The sequence below is a fragment of the Columba livia genome, chromosome 13 (assembly GCF_036013475.1).
Source record: "Columba livia isolate bColLiv1 breed racing homer chromosome 13, bColLiv1.pat.W.v2, whole genome shotgun sequence".
NCBI lineage: Eukaryota > Metazoa > Chordata > Aves > Columbiformes > Columbidae > Columba > Columba livia.
This window is the reverse complement of record NC_088614.1, coordinates 1,355,989-1,374,173: the sequence shown is the minus strand read 5'-3', so window position 1 is coordinate 1,374,173 and position 18,185 is coordinate 1,355,989. Positions and strand designations below refer to the sequence as shown.

The window sequence follows — 18,185 nt, the reverse complement described above, 5'->3', positions numbered from 1 at the left end:
TAATTTACTCAAGGAGAGCTGGAGGAATCGTGCTGCACAGTGAGAATAGGCTGTGCTGTAGCAGAGTGACAACCAAAGGAACTCCACGAGATAATTTGTTAAGTTATATAACGGTTAATGCGCTCTCCTTGCTAGTGTGAGCAGACGTGGCTGTGAAGGAGCCTGAGCACTGGGGTTGGACTAGGTGACCTTTGAAGGTCCCTTCCAACACAAACTATTCTAAGATTCCATAGGTCTTACTCATTCTCAGTTGCCTTTTTCATCCTTACCAGCAGCAAATGGCTGCTAGTGAAAATTAGGGCAGTATTTAGATTGCTGTCTTGTATGGTGAGTACAAAGTCATTTGCACAGTACTAAGTTGAGCTTTACTCTTCATCACATCCCAAGGAAGTGAACTTGTACTTCAGAGCTTTGTTTCACCATTTGTTTTACCCATTTGTGTTCTGTGGCTCATTAACTGAAGTGACAGACAACACAACACTGGCAGCTAAACTGAAGAGTGTAATGTTTCGAAGGCAGAGATCGAAGGAGAGCATTTGAAGTTCAACACAGCTCATTTTTATTGCATGAAAGAAATATATTATTGTGTGGTTTTCTTCATTTCTTTAACATCTTATCAGTGTCTTTTCAATAAAAACCATAAAGCTCAGTTAGTTCAGGTCCTACAGTGTCTCGTAAGTTGGTTAGACAGAAAGTAGATTTAAACATCACAGTATCACAGTATCACAGTATGTTTGAGATTGGAAGGGACCTCAAAACATGTCGTGTTTGTTTTTGATGCACCCTGTAATAGAGGCTGTACAGTATTATCTTCAGTCTTATCCTTTTAAGCTTTCCTAGAAGGACCTAAAGTTGTAATAATTTTAAAGGACATGCTATGCTAGATGAACTTTTCAAGTAAAAGGAAAATGGCTTTTACTGTAATTCTCTTGATAATCCTTAATAATGAAGTAACACATAAAAGCCTTCTAGCTAAATGGGCAAACGTTCCTTAAAGTTACAAACCACTTCTTTAGAAGGACATTTACTAACTCTTACATAAACTCTAAAATTTCAATTCTTTATATTGGGCGTCTACTTTGAGGTTGACTTAGTTTTTGATCTTTTACCTTTCTTCGTCCTCTTTGCTTAAGCTTTTACGCTGTGTTTTTTTATCTGTACTTCTGGTATTCTCTCATCTCTGATTGTTTTATGTTTTCAGGAGTCTAGAAGTTTTACAATATTTCTTTGAGATCAGCTTTATTCTCACCACTATCTGTCCATACACTTTTTTCTTAATTTTAAAGAATTACTTGTTTCAAGATAGAACTTCTTTTGTAGCGTTTTCATCTTGCTAATTAGTATGAAGAAATTTATGAAGTCTTTCTGTCCTTAACATTTCAGATCATGACCATGTGACAAATGGGTAAAGAACAAAGGCTGGATTAAAAAAGCCTCAGAAACCAAATACTATCATCCTCTGGAAATACAGCCTTTGAAAATGAAAATTGACTTTCTGGAAGGAATCTTGAACATTGGTTTTGATTTTTCAGTTATCGTTCAGGAAAAAAAAAAAGGCAAAAATGAAACTCTAACATTTAATTTGATTCTACCACATGTTGATAACATGACGCTGAATTTCTTAAACTAAGCAGGGAAAGGTCCCATGGGTGTTGGAGGGGATACATGTGGTGTGAGATTTGAGGTGTCCTGGTTTGGATTCTGAAGATGTTACTCTTCATTGTGCTGTTTGCAACCCTTTTTGGGTATAACCGAGGCTGCTGGGCTAAGGAGGCTTAAGTCTCTTTATGCATGATCAACGAGTAATTCAGCTGTAACCTAAATGACCCTGATATCAGATGCCTAATTGGGGTGTGCAGGAGGCAGGGCAGGTCTTACAGAGCTGGCTTACTCAGTGGTGGTTAAAACAGATGTACAGAGTAGTAAACATGACAAGAAATGCAAAAGTAACTGTATTTGATATAATTTATATTTTTCCTTAAGTGGTGAAGCAGTGGACTGATTGTCTTTAATAAAGGTGCTCATTTAATACCAGGTGAAATTGAAAGTTTGACCTCTTTCCTTCTATGGACAAGTGTTACTTTCTTAACATTTGGGAGTGACACTATTAAATGTTGCTGGCTTCTGCTTATGCCAGTTTTCTAGAAATTAGATGTTCCTCCTGCAAACAGTCCCAGGGAACATCAGACACCAGGTTTCTGTTCAAACAACTGCTGTGGTGGTGTTTAAAGTGGCGGTGACTAATCTTCTGTTCTTTGGTTTGAGCACAAGAGCTTTCCAGGGCTTCCTGGGCACTTTGCTGCACGCGTTCTTCATTCTTCAGGAATGGGATTCGCACCAATATTGTAATAAAACCTCATGCCCCTATAATTGTCCCCCAAACAGGAAGCCTCACTTGAGGAACATGATGGGCTAACACTATGTGGTTTTATTCTGAAGATCTTTTGGGGTTCTGTTTCAGGCTCTGGCTGACGTGGCCGGCATTGGGCTTTGTGCTGCCAGTTGCTGACCCAGACTCGTGGGAAGCACCTATATGTTTAAATGCTGACCTCCTACCCAGGCAGAGAGGGGCGTCTGACAGGTTAAAGCAGCATCTATACACTCAAGGCTACACTTGAAATTGAACCTGGAAACAGTCACTGGTACAGCCATACTATAATATGCTTTCTGTATGCAGTATGGAATAGAATGGAAAAGTGGCTCTAAACTAGATAGAAGATGTATGTGCAAGTTTATGGAACCAATATGAGTTTCATTTTAACTTTACCATATGCATGGAAACTAACTTGATTTCTTTCACTTTGCTGCACGGAAGTTGTTCTACTGTTGTGAGAGGTGAAAGATGGAAAGCAATATCTGTGGTAGAGGAAGCCCAGCGATGGTTTGAGGGATTCTTGTAGAATTCATGTTGCCTTTGTTTTTTTCTTAATACAGATGAGGTAACTGTGTTTCAAACAGAGAAATTACAGGGTCTTCAGGCATATTCAAGCTTGGACGAGGCTATCAAACCCAACAGAAATTCTTCTGTATACAAAGAGAACTTTTGTCTCAGTACAGATTCTATAAGCAGTACTGATCAGAGGAGTGCCCACCCCATGTGCTTTCTGGACCTGCAGTGTTACTCAAGGGATTCGGAAGACCCCTTTAGCAAAGCAGTTCACCTTGAAAGGACACATCAATCCTTCTAAAAAAAAACACAAACAAAAAACAAAACCAAACCAAAGAAAACAAACAAACAAAAGGCTGGAAATTGAGATCACCGGAAGTTCTATGGCAAATACCATTGGAAACCTTTCAGGAGCTGCCTAGATCTGGGTGGAAGTGCTACGTATTTTTCTCTTATTTCAGATGCATCAAATCTTTCATCCAAAAGCCTTGCTGAGCATAATTGAGTAAACTAGTCTGTGAAATACAAGTGCAAATCTTAACAAACTGTCTCCAGCCCTTCCAGCTCACCCGCACTGACCAGTCTGGCTCTAGTCCAGGAGCAGCTACAATTCATAAACTTCAAGAAGCATTAAACACATTGATCACGTTAACCGAGAGAATAAAAGTTGCTGCCTCCTATAATTAGGTTTAGAGAAGGCAGTCAACAGGGTTCTTTGGGACTATCATTTCGTAGTAGTGGGGAAATTTTAGACATCAGTTTATAACCTCTGCCCAACTGTTGTACAGTTTTCCATATGCTTTATTTGAATGCCACCCATCAGGAGCTACCCTAGGCGAGGATGTCCTTTGCCTTTGACTTTTTCCTCTTTCTGTCCGTTACATTTGAGGTAGCTGTTTGTTGGGATACATCAACCGTAGCACGGAGCAGAGAACTGTTCCTTCCATGGTTGGTTTAGTAAGTCAAGGAAATAGGGCTGAAACTACTTGCTAAAAAATGCCTGGGCCCAGTGAGCCCTGCTGATCAGCGCTATGGTTTTTCCCCCTTCACACCCTGCAAGTCGCCTTTGAGAAGAAACAGTGACCACAGCTGATGGCAATGACACGTTCACCTGGTTTCGGCATTCCCTAAGGACACAGGAATGTATATATATATATATAATTATTACTACTTCAAACCAAAGGCTGTGCCTGTTGCAGTAGTTAGTACGCAGTAGCAGACACAACGGGGAGACCCAAGGGCAGGATGTATCTCCTTTTGCGGACCCTTCCCACAGTCTGCTTTTTCTGGATTGTGCTGTTTCACATCTGGTTAATATCTTGAAGCCTACAGAATTTTGGCTGGTTTTGCTGTGTACATCACCAAAGAGAAAGAGGACACCAGAAGGTACCGTTCCAAGTGCTGCAATTTTTCAGGTCAGTGATTCCTTCTAGGAGATTAAAATGTCTCAGCGTACAATTCTCGCTCAATTTAACCAGGTTAACAGTACTAAATCTGCCGTCTCTTTTAGATAACTTCATGATCCTCTGTAATGATTAATTTATTTTTTTTAACATAGTTTGAGCACACTGGTAGATGTCAATGATTGTCCTTGAAAGTGCTGTCGTAACTACCCACAGCAATTCCATTGCATGCTTAGGGATTGTAAATCAGCTTGAGGTTAAGATATAGTTTTCATTCCGTTTATATCATACAGGTTTTATGAGGGTGTTTTGAGACAACTGTCGCGCTTGATACTTTTAACAGGGAGGCAGACTTTTATGTTTTTCTCTGTGTGTTGGTGTTCAACGGGTTAAGCCCTAAGCAACACAGCCCTGTGTGCTAATGTAATGTGAAGAAAACACAATAGTTGTACATTTACAAGGCAATTCTGCTATACCTTTGGGGATAGATTGTAAAAGGCTAAATATCTGTCTCTGAATTAAGAGTACAGGACATAGCTGGGCTGGGCTGTTGTGTGAGTTCACTGCCTGTAGTAACAAAATGTGTGGAAAGTCGTAGGTGAAGCCAGAATGAACGTGAACCTCTTGGACACGATCTGCAGAACTGATATTGCTGGTGACAGTTTTGTAAGCTGTAAGTTGTAAGCCGTGTCCCAGCTTCGCTAAAGAATCACTAAATCACTAAATAATCCATCTATTGACTGCCACTTCCGACTCGCTCGGTGTTCAAGGCAGTGATGCTTGAGCCTGAGATATAATTAGTGTCTGGTATCTGGATGAATATGGGGGGAAATATATTCATTAGGACTTTTTGCTTTCATAAGAAGGGTAAAGGAAGCACTTTTTAAAGCTGCTGAATGCTTGCAAGGAAATATATTCAACTTCTTGTTAGACAAAACATACTGCACTCTCCGATTCCAATTCATTGATTTCTAACTGTCTCAAGACTACCAAATAAAACCACATTTGTTAAATAAAAAGGGGGGGGGGGGGGGGGGGGGGTGTCAGTGCAGATAGACAAGTCTGGCTCTAAATGCAAATAAATCTTTGTACTTTTAGGATTAGCTTTTGTATGTTGACTGCTTGACTCAAGTTACTACTTAGATTGGTACACTTTAAAATTTCTGTAATGTTCGGAATTGCCTTAGAAGTGACTGTATTACCTGAGTGATTCGAAACATGGAGAAAACATGCAGGTTTTCTCTGCACCCGAGAGAACAGGGTGGAGGGGAATCATAAATGGCCTGGAAACCAACTTCATGGGGGGTTTTTCTTTCTGGGGATTATCCAAAATTATTCAGCACTCTGACAATATTATAAAGCACAGGTTTGGACACTGGTTAGGGGCTCAGGTACTACACAGCCAAGGGCCCTGTCTGTCAACCAAGGAGTGTGTTTTATTTGTCACAGTTTTTCCTTTTGTTTTCCTATAGAATTGGAGGGTATGTGGAGCAGAGTGTGAACAACCCCCTGCAGCGCTCCAGGCTGGGCACAGAGTGGCTGGAGAGCAGTCAGACAGAAAGGGACCTGGGGGACTAATGGACAGGAAGCTCAACATGAGCTAACAGTGTGCCCAGGTGGCCAAGAAGGCCAATGGAATCCTGTCCTGTATCCAAACCAGCGTGGTCAGCAGGACAAGGGCAGTGATCCTTCCCCTGTGCTCTGCATTGGTGAGGCCACACCTGGAGTATTGTGTTCAGTTCTGGGCCCTCAGCTCAGGAAAGAGATTGAAGTGCTGGAGCGGGTCCAGAGAAGAGCAACAAGACTGGTGAAGGGACTTGAACACAAGACCTATGGGGAGAGGCTGAGGGAGCTGGGCTTGTTTAGTCTGGAGAAGAGGAGGCTTAGAGCTGAGCTCAGCACTCTCTAGAACTACCTGAAGGGAAGTTATAGCCAGGTGGGGATTGGTCTCTTCTCCCAGGCAGTTAGCAATAGGACAAGGGGCCATGGGCTTAAACTCTACCAGGGGAAATTTAGGCTGGATATTAGAAAGAAATTCTTTACAGAGAGAGTGGTCAGGCATTGGAATGGCTGCCCAGGGAGGTGCTGGACTCACCGGCCCTGGAGGTTTGTAAACTGAGATTGGACATGGCACTTAGTGCCATGATCTAGTAAACGGACTGGAGTTGGACCAAGGGTTGGACGGGATGATCTCTGAGGTCTTTTCCAACCCAGTCGATTCTGTGATTCTGTGATTCTGTGAAAGCCGGAAAAATGAAAGAATTGGTGCCAACGTGAGCATAACAAAACTGAAGACTGAGTATGCCAAAGGGAATAAGCGATTTAAAATCTGAATTTTGTGGATTTCTTTGACTCATATCGATGTATAAAATACCTAAACATATCTTTGGGTAATATTTGAGAGATATTCATTAATATCTTTAATTTGAAAGTGTATCAGCTCTAAATCAAGCAGGAAAACCAGGGAAGAATAGGCTTAACATACCTACAAAATTTTCAGGTGTGAATTGAATAGATAACGTAAATTAATACCCATCAAGCCTTCTTTATAGACATCCCAGAGCACTGAAAAGGTCTCTCTGGACTTTTTCAGAATTCATTCAATACTTTTGTATAAACTTCCATGTTTCTCAGGTAATCGTGTAAATCTAAATGAGGAAGGCTCAGGCCTCATTTTTGTACAGTCTGTATGGACTGTATGTTAGTTTGAATAGCCAAGAACTGCTTTTTCAGATCAGACTGAGAGCTACAAGTGAAAAGCAAACTGTTTAAAACTAGTCGATGTATGTTTTCATAGGAAACGTGGCCATTTGATTTATGGGTCACAGTCAGGTCTTTAACCTTCCCTTTTTTGCCTCTTGTATTTTGGGCTGTTTCTTAATAGTTTATATTCCAAATTACTTCAGTTTTTAGCATCTGTCTAGAAGAGTCCTAAAAATAAGGAAGAGCCACGACGGGCAGTAAGAGCAGCAGCATTTAACCAGAGCAGTGGTACTTGGAATGGCCAGAGTTCACCAAGCATCACTTGCTCAATGGGTATTTAAATAACAGGTAGGAAAGAGGTTAAAAGAGACCCACAGTGCCCGTTCCCATCCTTCAGAAAATGAACAGCAAGAGGAGCTGCTGATCCAGGGATCTCGCTGGAGATGCTCTGGGTGTGGAGGATGCCTGAACACACCACCAGGCAAGATCCGGAACCTTTCATGCCTTTCCTTTATAACTTTTGATGCACTTCCCCTCAGTAAAGACCGAGTTAACTCCTACTCTAAATTGTTCTAAATAGATTTTTGAAGACTTCTGATTTTTGAGAGAGGTGGAATAGTCCCTCTGACTTCTCCAGAGCTACTGTTTGTTCTCAAAGTCCCTCACACTTAAGGAAGATCTATATTAATGGCTTTTTTGTTTCATGTCAGATGTTGGTAAGTACAGTATTCATATGCCCTTTAATTTTTTTATTGCCTGGTTATAAATCTAGACTGAACGCTGAGTGAAGCACTTCAGAAGTATGTATGGCTCTATAAATTAAAACTGAGCTCTCTTTAAAGGCACAGAGAATGCAGTGATGGACATCAGGTTTGTGTTTGAAAAGAGTTTACATCTGTTAGTAAATTTAAATGATGAGTTAAATGGCTTTTAAATGATAGAGTGTGAGGACATATCCTTTACATAATTACTTTAAATGCTTTTTATAGCTTCAGGATTTATGTTGGTAATCACATTGCTACCTGACAGTCTGCATGCTGGAATCCTGCCTTCCCAATGGCTTTCACCTTGTTGAAGGGGCATTCATTTGTTCTGCCTTTAATTGGGAAAGACAACTTCGGTAATGAACAGTGCTCTAGTAACTCTGAAGTAGTTTAAATCCTGTGTTACAATCTATAAGCAACTTACTGACTTTCAGTTTTTATTCTCAGAATAGTAGCTTTAATAAGATGCTGAGCAATACTTGGGCTACATTTCACCACGTATAATTTTGAGATTTAATGATAGTTCTTTAAAGAGAGGGGATAGAACATTGTTTCCTGGCAGGAAAGTATAGTAATTGATTAAAGGACACAACTACTTTTTGCTTTGTGCTCATTAAAATCCTTGCATTGTGAGAAAATATATGAATGCTGTTTGTGTTATATGGATGAAAATATCCCAGCTCGGTCTCTGAAAGTGTTGTAGGGCCCTGGAAAACTCTGCAGCTGACCTGGATCACCATCTCTACTTGCCTTATTCCAAGGAACACGCAACCGCTTGGCTTTGGCTATATAAAGCTGGTTTTATTTTTACGTAGAAGTGCAGGTTGCTCTTCAGCTGGCCCGACCATGGGACGTGGTACTTGGGCTCCTGGGACCTATGCTGGGAGAGGGGCAGAGCATCATCCTGGCCTCGCTGGGTTTTCTCCTTGGCAGTGGGCAGGCAACACCACTTTTCATAGCTGAGTGACAGTCTTAGAAGGTCTTAAACGAGCTAAAAAAGTGATCTCTTCTAGCTAATAGCTTTGAAAAGCAGTTCAGATAATGGGCATTATACACCATTTCCAACTTTACTTTCTTTCCTCCTTGAAACAAGCGAGAGGTGAAGGACTTTAAGAACCTGAGAAATCACAGAATCCCAGGATGTCAGGGGTTGAAGGGCCCTGGAAAGCTCATCCAGTGCAATCCCCCCATGGAGCAGGAACACCCAGATGAGGTTACACAGGAAGGTGTCCAGGCGGGTTGGAATGTCTGCACAGAAGGAGACTCCACAACCTCCCTGGGCAGCCTGGGCCAGGCTCTGCCACCCTCACCCCCAACAAGTTGCTTCTCACCTTTCAGTGGACCCTCCTGTGTTCCAGTTTGCACCCATTGCCCCTTGTCCTGTCACTGGTTGTCACCAGAAGAGCCTGGCTCCATCCTCCTGACACTCCCCCTTTCCATATTGATCCCCAGGAATGAGTCCCCCCTCAGTCTCCTCTTGTCCAGCTCCAGCGCCCCAGCTCCCTCAGCCTTTCCTCACACGGGAGATGCTCCACTCCCTTCAGCGTCTTGGTGGCTGCGCTGGACTCTCTCCAGCAGTTCCCTGTCCTGCTGGAACTGAGGGGCCACAACTGGACACAATATTCCAGGTGTGGTCTCAACCCTTTTGTTTCCTCAACTAGCTCCCGTACAGAGTTCGAAAAGGCCTGATGGGCTCTCGCAGGTGACTCTGGCAAACTGAGCTGGTTGGCAGCCGGTCCTTCTGTTGGTGGCCAGTCCCTCGGTGCAGGACACCAGGTCGTGAATGGGCACGAGTCCCTGTGGCGTACGGCAGCACCAACTTTCGTGCTCCTGTGACATATCCGAGCTTCCCGGAAATGTGAGTCTTTATCTGCTCTGAAACAAGTATGCTTTAAATATCTCAGCTACTGTAAAACATTCCTTCTTTTAGCTACCCAGATACATTACTGATATATCATGCTTGTGATTTTAAATTGTTATTTCTATACAATTAGTTGTGATGTTTTTTGCGCTGTACAGTGTGGTTCTTCTATTACTGTTATACTGGGTCTTTGTCCCATGCTTGGTGGGCTAATGCGTATATTTACAGTTATATGCAAGAGTCCATCACTAGTGGCATGTTTTAAAAGATGGAGGGAGAATGGGCTCTTATCAACCCTGGTCAGTCATTTAAATATTTGCCATTAAGGTGAGCTGATTCTGGGCAAATTTGCTCTACTTTTCTTCCTTCCAAGCAGCCCTGCTGTTAGGTTTGGAAAGTCCTGTACTGTAAAGTTGGCACCCTGGAAAAATAAAGACAAAAACCACAAGAAGAAGTTCAAAAGAAATCCAGACTAAGAATGAAGTTTTCAAGCTACGTTCCAAGGCAAGGACTTTTCATCTTTATACCTTTGAATTGCGAATCAAGGCAGTAAAAGTTACTACTAGGTTAAAGTTTAAATGGCATAGAAAAGGTAGAAAAAAAGATTAAACATATTCTGTCTGGACAGTGGAACAAAGACTTTGAATCCTTATCTATGCACCTGTCTATTGAGTATCTAAGTTCCAGGAGTCCCACAGAGGACATGCGATGAGCACTCTTATTGTTCGTATTAAGAACTGAAGTAATTGAAAGGAAAAGTAAGGGAAGGAGAATCAGAAATCAGATGTGACTGCCTGTATGGTTAAAAAATAATTTAAAGGGAAAGTGACTATCAAGCAGTTCATATTATGGAAATCGGACCATTGAAGATAGAATAAAAAAATCTATTATTCTTTGAAAGAGTTTTTCCTCTCGAAGTAAGACTTAAATATCATTTGAAAAGCAGTAATTTTCACAAAGTACCTTACTGGCCACTTGTGAAGGAGCAATTCAGCTGCGCGGGTTTTGATTCTTCGACTTTATGTCTGATGGCTGGATCTGAGCCGCGGGGAATCTTTAGTTTGTTTTTATTTTTCCTGTCGAGATGTCTGGTTTGTAGCTGGTTTTGAAGTCTGACAATGACACAGGTCTCAGTAAGCATGGTAAAATGCCATACCCTGTTTACTTTGGCTTCCTGCTCAATATAGACATTTAATTCAAAGTTCATGTGATACCTCTATGTTGATAATAATAATAATAATAATAATAATAATAATAATAATAATAATAATAATAATAATGTTTTATATTCTGAGTTAGTAAGTCATGCTATCTTCCCCAATTTGGGGTTTTTTTTGAGCTGTTCTTTCAGTTCATTAAATTGCTAACTCTGGAATGTGGGTTACTAGCTTATACATGTTAAAGAAATATAGACCATCTTCTTAATTAGATAAAGACTGAAATCAAACTTGCTTTAAATTGTAGTTCATATAGAACTTCTAAAATCTAGATCAGCACTATTGCTTCCATTTCATTGTCTTTGGGTATGTGATCATTACCTTCTGGTGGGAAAAGCAAACAAACATAAATGAAAGCAAACTTAAAAACAACAAGGAAAATGCTTTTAAATATAGATTTTAGTGCATAGGTTTTATTTAATACAGACATTCTGTGCTCAGCAGAAGCTCAGCAACTTGCAAAATTTCCTGTTGTTATGGCATTCACTATTATTTAGGAGAGATCCAGGAATATATTGTGCCTTGGATTGATATAAAGCATTACTGATCCTATCATTGTCACATTTTGTTTGTGTTAAGTATCTCCAATGCACAAGGCAAGTTTGCATCCAGCTTTCACATGTCTATCACATGGGTATTTCCTTTTTAATGTGAGACCCTGCAACATATCCCCCCCAAAGGTGAATTCTGGCTTTACCATCCACATCTCTTACTGAGGTTCTCAACCCAAGGAACTGGAAACATTGCTTTGAGTTCAATTGGAGAGAATGTAAGAACTTAGCGTTTTCGTAGATGTTGTCTGGGAGCCAAGGTCTTTCTGAGTGTTTTATTTTATATCTATAATTATTATTAGGAACAGTAATAGTATATTTGTATTATTTTGTTAGTTTATTAAACTCTTTTGATCTCTTCCTTGGGTGTGTGTTGGGGCTGGAGGAGCGAGGGAGCGGCTGTCGTGCTTTTGATTGCCAGCTGGGGTTGAACCGTGATACCCACTTACATCTTCTTAGAATAAAACCCTGTTGTGTGTTTAGGACTTTAAACCCAAATCACTGCCGACGTGCTGATTGTGTACAGAAATGTAGTACGCTGCAAATATACTGGGTTTGCTGAACAGATTCAGACCACCTGGGCAAAAATGTATCTGAACCTGTCTGGCATTTCCTGGGCTGTATTCCTGGGATGTATCTGGATATCTGGAAATCTTGGCTGAACCTAGAGTACAAGATGGCTTCACTTTTCTATCTGAAAAGGCATCTGCACAAGAAATTCCAGACACGTGAGTGCCTATTTTATAAGGTCAACACTCTTCTGACAATCTGCTTTCCCAGCCAAGGAAATTAGCCTAATTTTGGACCTCTGTGTGAAACTGAATAGCTTAACAGAATGTACTTTTTCAAATCAGCACATAATGTGTTGGTGTTTGCTGGGCTTTGATGCTTACCAGATAGCATCCCGTATGGGGGTTGTTCATGTGGGGTTGTTCAGGATTTTTGTCCTTGAGTGTAAACTATAGCACAGCATGATAGGCCATTGACACCACTATGAGTGTATCGGTGTAGTTACCCTGACGTAAAGCTTGTGTATCGATGCTCTCCAGATCGTTAGTCAGTGGATTGCAGCTCAGCGTCAGTGCCCTGACTGCTCACACGGCATCACAAATTCCTCCAGATGAGCTGTGAGCACACAGCGAGTTACCATGTCACCAGGGCTAGAGTCAAGTGCTGTCCCAGGTTGCCTTTCATCTTATCTGCTCCCTCACACCTTGTGCCATACAGGGCCAGTCCTGTTCATAACAGTAGGCAGCTTGCTTAGATGTCACCTTTTGAGAAAACCATCATAGTTGTTCATCCTGCTCTGCCAGAACCCCTCTTAGATAGAGAAATACGTTCAAAAGCCACATGTTCTTTCTTACCGCTGCCTCTGCTCGGCCAGTGGAGCTGTACTGGTGTTGAGGGCTGGAGGCCAGTTTGTTTGGGGTCTGGTGGTGTGCAGGGACCTGAGGGAGCACCTGGCACCCTGGGGTGGTAAGAGAGAAAATCAAGTGACAATGAATGGTCGGGGAACATTAATAGTGAGAAGAGGATAAGAAGAAACTGATGCAAAGAGCTGTGGGCTATCAGACATGCTCAGGCTGAAGATTGCACTTACATGATCCTTGTGAGGTTTTCCTCTTCAAAACTCTTTGAACGATATCGATCCACTGGAGTGATGTGATGACCACAGAATGCTTTGCATCCTGCTACTGCAGCGATTTGTTATGTTGTGCTGAATATCCGAAAATGTGCACTAAAAGCTTTTTAGAATGAATTTCTGTCTGAATTACTCTCTTAAAGTGATTTAATAGTATGGATTTGTATAACTTCATGCATAAACCTACATCACTGCAAATGTTTTCAATGTGGAAAAGGCTTCAGTACAGAAATTGCAGTACTCTGTTAGGTTAAATGTTTATTTATAATCATAGTACTAAAACTTCTTGGAAGACAGGTATAATTACAGAGAAATCAAACAAAAATGTCCTTTCATAGAGTATTTCTAATTAACCCGTATGTGCCTGTAACAGAAAAAGGATTTCCATTAAAAAACAGCTTCAGAAGATGTAAAACTGTTATTTGAAAAGGATTGATATGAGAATCACTTCATTTGTTCTCTGTAAGCATTTACTTTCTTTTGAAGAGGGTTTTATTTCAGATCAAAGTGTCTTCAGTAAAATTATCATTTTGTTTCTCGTTTTCAACACCAGGATGTTTACATCATAACCACAATGCAGCTGAATTGAAACATGCCATTGTTAATGCATGTTGTGTGCACAATGTGTCAAAACTAAAGACGAAGAAGTCTGAACAGGTATTTTACCCAGCCAGTTGAAATTTCTGTAGTATATTCCGCGTGCTATTCTTTTGTAACCTTGCCAGATTTTAGAAGATGAGCATCGTCATCTGGCATGTCCCTTAGCATAAATGTCTTGTGCAAAGCATTTAGATGATGCTCAAGACAAAATTGAATGGCACGCTGCTTGGAAACTGTGCCAAGGAGAGTGTGAGCAGCCACTGTGTAGCTGGAGTGCTGACTTTGGGTGATATGTGAAACTAAGCACTTTAACGTGTGTGTGAACTATAGATTGGAGGCTGCGTCACGTACCGCAGGGGTGTCACACCTCCTCACAACCCTGGCTCATTAGTCAGCTTGGGAAATTACAGTCTTATCATAATTCCCCATGAAATTCAGTTGGGATAAAATATTAATCTCTTCTTGTCCTAAACAGTTCGTGTTGCTAAAGAGCTGCTGTGTTGCAGCTCCTGAGGACTTGCATTGCATTAGGTTATTAGATTATTATTTTGCATGCTATTCCATATTTGTAGATGGAGAGCATTTGTTTGTGTCGTCTTCCCTGCCTCATCCAACCTGAAATGCTGAACTATACAGTCCTTTCAGACTTGGGACTTCACATTGGGTTACACAGGAAAGAATACATATTTTAAACAGAGATGGATGATATGTTGGTCATAACTAAGGAGACAAGAGGAGGTTACACTCATTTGTGGAACAGAGTATGTCACCTCCTGCTTTGAGAAAGAGCGTGTATGCCTTGTCTTTTTAGCCTGAATTTCTTTCACAAAGTAAATTGGAGCTAGCAGATTAGGTTGTTGTCCTCTAGTGACTTTAATATGTCTCCTGAGCAGAGTAGTTTTGCCCTGTGTACCATAATGAACATAGTGTAATTAACCATTGGAACATGTTGCCCCAGTAGGTTCTCTGTCACTTGAAGTCTTGATTTAAACAGCGTAATTTTCTTGAGGGACATGTTCTAATGTTTCTAAGATCTGGAGAGCTCAACAGAGGTGTTGCTGAGTTAAAGTCTATGTCCTTTTTCCTCAGAGTGAATCATCAAAATGCTCTTTATTAGCTTTAAAAAACACATGTATGGCTATATCAAGATATCAGCCCACGTGCTCATCTGTTGCACTCAGCCATCATGTTACCGATAGGCTGTTTCTTAAGGGGTGCTGCAAAACAAGACATTGGATTCTTTGCAAACGAGTGAGCAGAGGCTCCCATCAGACTGTATCTATCTCGTCAGCTGTCTTCCAGAACTCCTGTTTCCAGCGGTCTCCATGCTTCCTTCTTTAAAATCATCTCTGCCTCTTCTTTCAGAGATATGAGCTTTTCTGCAGATTAAAACAAAAAAGCCTCACTCAGTTCTGCATAGCTTAGACTTGGTAAAAGACATCCCAGTATTTATTAGTCTTGCCATCTTGTCGAGATCTGCGTTTGTATGACTTAGTGAGCTGTTTCCTGATCCTGAAGGACATTGCCACTCTAGAGGTGCAGCGTGTAGCATCGGCTCCATGCACGGCCAGATTTGTCATCTCTCTAAATCTTCTCCTTTTCCATGTGCAAGGTACCACCGTGGGCACAGCGTGTTGTCCCGTTCTGGAGTCACAGAGAAGGAGCTGTAGGTAAAACTTTCAGCTATCACCAGGAGAAATTTATCACTGAAACTGGCCTATTTGTATCACCAATTAATGTCATACCTACGTACAAAATTCACTCTGTAATCCATAGTTGGAATTTAGCACTCTGCAAAATAACTGATGACGGAAGCATACCTGAATGGATTTATTTAGGTTAAGTTGTGCCATGGGAGTGGTTGGAAATTATGGGTTATTTGAAAGCAAAGAAAATTATGGTATAGGGAAGGAAGATTTGCAATAAATTAATCAGTTGCATGTATAATGTAGAGGTTTGTAATTCGTGTGTGGGGAGTCCTGTGTAAAATACAGTTGTGGTTTTGTGCTGTGGGATTTTTAGCATCCGTTTTAGGGCATGTAGACAAAATTCGGGATTGCTGGCCTTTTCCTTTTGTGATGCAAGTGAAGAATACCATGCTCTGCCCTATTATAGTGCTTGAATTGGAGCTGATGCCACCGTGGAAGCACCGTGGCTCTTTTTTGCATTCAGTGGTTGTGAAGCAGCCTGCCGGCGCTCTATTGTACTCAGCCTCGCGCAGCACTCGGGGCCCAATTTTGAACAGCTTATGCATTAAAGAGACCCTTTCCTTATTTTTCTCAATGTTTACAACGTTGCTTCATGAGGCTATTTGTAAATTTGAGTTGCTTAGTGTAGTACGACCTTTTAAAGAAAACGCTTCCAGCCTGGTCGTTTGTGTTTTGCTCTTGCATCCGATCAGAGTGCATGTGTGCCTCTGTACTTCACAAAATAAATTACATCGTGTAATTTGTGTCTGCTTTTTTCCAGAATTTGACTAAGGTTCACATCTTCAATGGTGAGGCTTGGCTTCTCTTTTGTGCTTAGAGAAGACAACTAAACTATAGTGGCTCCGTCGCAGTGCAAGACTTGTGAGGCTCGTCCTTTGTGTTAATCCTCAGGCTCCTCAGGAGTCACCCACAAAGGATGTCCCAGCGTGGGGGGTGAGCTCTTGGGGACAGTTGGTGGAGGGGGCAGGAAAATTTCTGGAAAATTCTGCAGATCTCCTTTCAGGATTTCCGCTTCTGTTCCCTTTGGCTAAAATAAGTCTTTGAAAATGGTGCTGTGGAAGTGGGTAAATGAGAGAGAACTCCACGGGGCTAAGGAATGGTGATGTTCTTCGGGGAGTTCAAGGCATTTATGCAGTTGGAGAAAGAGTGTGGGGAGCTCAGTATTTGATAAAATCTACTGGAGCCCTCTAATTTGTTGGAAATAAAAAGAGAAAAGTGGAAAAAAATTTAGGTTATTCCCTTGTTTAATTTGCTAGACCGGCACTAATTCTGCAGTTCACTTACTGTACTACTTAATTTCAATATTCACTCTGCATTCTTGATTTCAACAGGGGAGAAGGTGGATGCTGAGGGCAAAAGGGTACTGGATTGGAGGGGGTTTCTGTGCTGCTCCACAGAAAATTGTGAGTACCCTTTTCACTGTTCTACCTGCATACAACTCCTGGGTTATTTTTTTTATGAGGTTTTTAAATGTGGAATTGTTTCACCCCTTTAGCTTCACGGAAATAACTTTTCTGACAAATGTTGTAAAACTAGATGGAGATCCTCAAACAGAAAAGCTAAACTTGCAGGCACTAACACAAATAACACAGAAAGTCTTTTGTGACAGGTTCTAATTTCAGAGGTACTGCATGCTGCAAGGTTACTGGAATTTACAGCAGGGCAGAAAGCAGGTGCTCTAGAGATACTGTCAGCCGGTAGCCCCCATTTTTCATTCATGCCCTGTTCCCTTTGCAAGATGAAATATGGTTTTGCTTAAAAATCTTTCCTGTACTCTATAACCAGCTTTTTAAAGAGGAATCACCAACCAACTGGCGTTGCCGGTGTTGACTTATTTTTAAAGGCGTTGATTACATTTCCCAAAACAGTTACACGAGTCACATCTCTTGTTAAAATATCAATGGAAGCTTGTGCTTCTGAAAGGCTGTCAGGATGAGGCCCTTAAAAATGCACCGTGCATGTCTCCGTGCAAGCAAAGTGCAGAGGAGCATTTAAATATTTTGAATAGTCTTTTGAGTAAAAACTCGTTCAGTTAAGCACCTTCGCTCTCTTCCGTGGGAACGTTTGTGTTACACAATAGAATTCCCTCTGACAGTTGTCTCTTTTCAGAGAGGTTCATTTAATATTTGTCCGTGGTATCGCCAACTGCAGCGCTGACTGAATGGCCGAGAAGGAGAAGCGCCTGTTCTAAGCAGAGACAATCTGAGGCTGGACAGCTAGACAGATAATAGGAATGAGAATGCATAACAAATGCAGAAGAAGAAAGGGTTTGTGGTGTAGGGGGGAGGAGAGACACTTCATCGTGGTGAAGTCATATTTTAATCACTCTGAGGAGTAACAACAGGTTGCATTATGGCAGGTCTTCTATTTAATGCTGACGGGGGTTTTTTTGTTATGTGACTGCCATAAAATGTATTTATATGTTTGTGCATAAGAAACTGCATACTTTCCATATAATATGTTGGTTGTCCTTTCGTATTGAAAGAAGGTGGGTTTATTTCAAAACTCTAAATCTCACGCCGGTCTAAAACCTGCCCAAATGGCATTTATACCAGCGACTTGCTTGACAAGGGTTCTTTGTGAAGGTGCAAATGTGCAGCAGTCTCCCTGCTGTACAGTTAAACTTTCCGTGCATAAATCATTTGAGTAGATTGGGCCAGCAGAGGATTGCTTATAGTGCATTGTGCATGATTTAATATTCTGCCATATGCAATGCTGGAACTTAATTCCAAATCCCCCACATGGTGTAACATGCATCAAAGATCGAGTCCGGACTGTGTTTTAGCACATGGAAGGCTGGCAGTATCAGTGCTAAAGTGCTTGTGACTCCTTAAGCAATTAAAATAAA

At 41.3% G+C, this 18,185-nt stretch overlaps 1 long non-coding RNA gene across 1 annotated transcript in view; it reads left to right on the top strand.

Moving 5' to 3' along the window:
• Window positions 1-17,184, top strand: part of LOC135575329 (uncharacterized) — a 39,764-nt gene extending 22,580 nt beyond the window's left edge. The window contains exon 4 of the long non-coding RNA XR_010465875.1: window positions 16,669-17,184. This is a non-coding gene — a long non-coding RNA (uncharacterized LOC135575329). The remainder of the gene's footprint in view (window positions 1-16,668) is intronic.
• Window positions 17,185-18,185: the final 1,001 nt, after the last annotated feature.